Raw genomic sequence first — 4,601 nt, 5'->3', positions numbered from 1 at the left:
ATTATAAATTGGTAAAAATAATGATATATTCAATCAATGTTTTTTAACATGTATTTTACTTTTAACTAGTAAAGAGGTTTCCTTATGATATATATATATGTATATATATATATACATATATATATATCTTTTTTTTTGATTTTCGAAACAGGGTTTCTCTGTAGCTTTTTGGTTCTTGTCCTGGAACTAGCTCTTGTAGACCAGGCTGGCCTTGAACTCCCAGAGATCCGCCTGCCTCTGCCTCCCGAGTACTGGGATTAAAGGCGTGCGCCACCACCGCCCGGCTCCTTATATTTTCATACTCACTTATTGCCTTAATTAGAATGTCAATTTAGGAATTATTGAGATCAGATTGGCCTGTGGATATCTTTGGTGGACTGAAATTTTTAACTATTGGTAGTGGGTCCAGCCCATTCTGGATAGTAGCATTCCATGTGAAGCTGATTCTAGACTAGGTAAGAAAACTAGATAAACACAGATAAATATGACTGAGACAGCAAGCAACATTCTTCTGCAGTTTTTGCTTTAAGTTCTTTTTTATATTCTTATCCTAGAACCCCTCAATTATGGATTATAACTTCTTAGCAGATGCAAACCCTCTCCTTTTCTATATTTATTTTGACCAGCATGTTTTATCACAGAGATGAAAGTAGAACAGTTAGGTTTTTATTAATATTTCCCTCCCCATTATTTTCTATATACCATCTCCTCAGTACTTGAATCTTTCTCCTCCAATACCCTGTCTACCTTCATATCACCTGTGTTATATTGCCTTTGCAACCTCCCTTGCTTAAAACTTCATTTTGTATCAAAGACTCCTTTCTGGTTTCCTGACTTCTACCACACTCGAACATTTATAAAACATAAATATGTATTTATATGCATATGTATGTACAAATAAAACATAGATACATATCTATACATTCACAAAATACATGAATATAAAATTTGGAAGCTAGCATCTGTGTATGAGCAAGACATTGCCATTTTTGTTTTTTCTGAGCTCTAATCATCTCACTTAGTAATTCTCTAGTTCTATATATTTTCTTACTGATTTCATAATTTTACTTATTTATGGCTGACTAAAATCCACATCTGAGATGATTCCATGTCTTAGCTATTGGAATTGAACAGTAATAGACATGAGTATGCAAATCTCTCTGCAGTAGGGTGTAGAAATCTTAGAGTATGTTTTCAGGAGAACAATTAACTATTTACCTGACATTTTATTCTGCTCTAAATACTTCAAAATTGTTTAAATTTTTATCAGTACAAATTAGACGGCCCTCTAGATTCGAAGTAACTCCTGACTTCATGGCTCTTGATCCTCTATCTTCTTTGAAACATCAGCAAAAATGTGTAGTCAAGTTTCCTAGGAAACTAGCTTTTCCCCTTTGCAGTGAGGAGCCATGTCATGTTTATAGAGGGAAGGTCATGACTGCAAGCCAGAAAGAGAACCATTCCCCCATTGTTTTATTTGCATAGCACATATTGCATAAAGATAAATTGAATGCATTGTGGCTTTCGCTAAAAGCCCTGAAAGCAATCAGGACTACCCTCATTTGCATGTCAGGGGTTGCACACAAAATTGTTCTCCCTAACAATGAGCATATCGCTCTCAAAATCAACTTCTATGTTCAGGTGTCTCTTCTATTACTACCATGTTCATTGCTCTTTTAGCTACTATAATAATCTTCAATTGGTTCCTGTTCCATCGTAGTCTAAGGGGTGAGTTATTGTGCAATTCACCAGTTCCCCTAGTTGCAAATGACTGTCAGTATCACAGGGATGATTGTGTTTAACTGATTGCTACATAATTTATATCCTTCATTTGTGCTAAATCTCTTAAATCCACAGCATTTTTCAATCTCACCAATGTTCCCAGTGTGTACAAAAATTTCAGTACATACACGAGCCTAGCGCTATTCTTTTGACTGGCAATTTGTAATAATTGTGTCATCTCATAAAATCTACTATTTTTTCTCAACCTAGCCTTTGTGTTGAGCCAATTAGTATGCCTTTTATATTGAAATCATTTACCCCTTGCTACTCATACTTGTTTTGTTTTAAATTTATACAGCTGTATAGAGTGATAATTTGGCATATTATCAGAATTGTTCTTTATAAAAAATTTCCTGTCATTGTAAAGTCTTTTCTTTCTTAGTACCAAACTACTAATAGAAGCTACAAAACATGCTGTATTAATGGATGGATGGATTTAGAGATTAAATGTGTATATAGGAAAGTGAAATGTAGTAGATATGGAGTGAATAATATGAGAAACATTTTTACATAAAACAAATGTTCTATTTATATATTTGGAGAGGGGAGATTTAAAATGTGATTCGCTTAAATGAGCCATTTGGATAGGCTTATCAGAACTTTAAATTTTCTGTTTTATCAAGTTAGATATACAATCTACATTACAACTGATAAAACACTTTCCTTTTTTTAATGTGTCACTGAGGCTTTTATTCTGCATGTAGAACCCCTGGGGCGGGTGTCTTGCCAGTGACCACTCTAGAGATTAAACTGTGTTCCAGACACTAGCTTAGAAGTGAGGTGACAAACAATGATTCAGATCAGTCACATGATTACAAAGCTGGGGTTTGAGAATGGCTTCAGGCGTCAGGTGAGGCCACAAGGATGTCTAATAAAAGGTTGTACAGGAGAGGAAAGCACTTGGCCGGCCTTGAGCCGCCTAGCTGACAACAGGGACAGGGATCTAAGCAGTTGGTGCCTCCAGGGATCTTTACCCCACTTTACTAGACCACGCGGTTCCTGAAGGACCTGCAAGCAAACTTGGCCTGGCTGCCCAGCACTTTCTCTATTCTAAGAATCCAGTTGTACTTGGTTAGGCTCTTGGATCAGCAAGGGGCACCAGTCACGATTTGTCCAGTGCAGAGCCCCACCACCAGGTCAGCGATGAAAGTATCCTTAGGCTCACCCAGAACGATGGGACCCCATGACGCCGCAACCATTGGACTGGGCCTCCTTACACATACGCAGAGACTAGGTCACGGAGCAGATCTGGTTCACTTTGAGCAGGAGGCAGTTACAAGACTTCTCACTGACAGCCTTGGTAATTTTCTTAGGGTTGGTCACTGTGAGATCATCCCCAACCACCTGGATGCCTGCACCAGTTGTGAACTTCTGCCAGGCTTTCCAGTCTTCCTGGTCAAAGGGGACAACCATGGACACTACTGGATATTCCCAGATGACAGGCTCATGTAGGTTGGCCAGCTGGTTGGGTGTGATCTGCTGGAGTCATCAGGGGACTTGAAGTCCAGGTCATACTTGCTGGACCGGAAGAACTCAGAGGCAACTATGCCCATGCAGATGACAACCTGGTCAGAGTAGCCAGCCTTCCCAATATTTTCTTCTTCGGCAGCTCCAGAGCTCCGTTGTTCTCCAGGATGTTTGGCGCAAATTTGCTCTCATCACCCACATTGGTGGCATCCTTCTCATATTTCCCCTTCATGACATTTTTCAGGTTGTGATAAACCTCTGCTCCAGTGTGCATGGCTTCCCGGAACTGGACACCACCACAGGGAGGATCACGAACTACTTACTGCATGGTCAGCTTGGTCCCAGGGTGCGAACTGCCATTGATCACATTGAAAGCTGGGACCGGCAGGAAGACTTCAGGGTTGCCAGTCAAATCAGAAATGTGGTGGTAGAGGGGTTCCCTCTTTTCTGCAGCACCAACTTTGCAGACAGGAATACTTCCAGGATGGCGTAGGCACCAAATTTGGATTTATTCTTAGTGCCGTCTATCTCAATCATCAGTTTGTCGATCTTCTCTTGTTCCACAACATTCAGTTTCTTGCTAACCAGAGCAGGTGTGATAGTTTTATTGATGTGTTCAACATTCTTTGAGACATCCTTCCCCAGGGAGTGCCTCTTATCATTGTCACTGAGTTCTACCGTCTCATAGATCCCAGTGGAGGCACCACTGGGCAAGGCAGCTCAGAAGAGACCTTTTGGGGTGTTGAGATTAACCTCAACAGTGGGATTCCCACGGGAGTCAAAGATCACTTGGACATGGATCTTGAGAATAGACATGGCGAGTTTCTGGCAGTTGGCTTGCCATAGAGGAAAAGCTCAGAGGATTGTGCACACACCCTGGAGAGGTGGAGGAACGAGCGCCCGACCCTGTTCCTGAGCTGATCAAACACTTTCTTATGGCATTATTTTCCAGTGAATTCTTTTTTGTTATTGCTAATTAAAGAAATAATAATATAAGGCTGTATTCATTCATTTCGAGTGAATATACATGTGTATGGATGCTTTGTTCTTGGTTCTTATTATGTCTATGTAACGGTATTTCTTTACTAATATTCTAAAGCAGCCTTTTATAAACACAGCAATTAATCCCTTTGAAATTACATTGGTGGTAATAAACTGCTCATTTCCTGCATTTCCATGCTTTAGGGATTCATAAAACATATATTTTTCCGTACAGATAATTTGTAAAACTGTATCTGTTTTAGCATTATTTTTATACAAAGGCCAATTTGTGTCAAGTATCTCTAATACGACTCTCAGGTTCAGCAGTTCACTGGAAGAACTCATTGGTCAGAAAACCTGCTACAATCATA

At 39.7% G+C, this 4,601-nt stretch overlaps 1 pseudogene; it reads right to left on the bottom strand.

Moving 5' to 3' along the window:
* Positions 1 to 2,765: 2,765 nt before the first annotated feature.
* Positions 2,766 to 4,065, bottom strand: LOC130871836 (alpha-enolase-like; annotated as a pseudogene).
* Between the last annotated feature and the right edge of the window lie 536 nt (positions 4,066 to 4,601).

This window comes from Chionomys nivalis, chromosome 3 (assembly GCF_950005125.1).
Source record: "Chionomys nivalis chromosome 3, mChiNiv1.1, whole genome shotgun sequence".
NCBI lineage: Eukaryota > Metazoa > Chordata > Mammalia > Rodentia > Cricetidae > Chionomys > Chionomys nivalis.
This window is presented reverse-complemented; position numbering and strand designations above follow the sequence as displayed.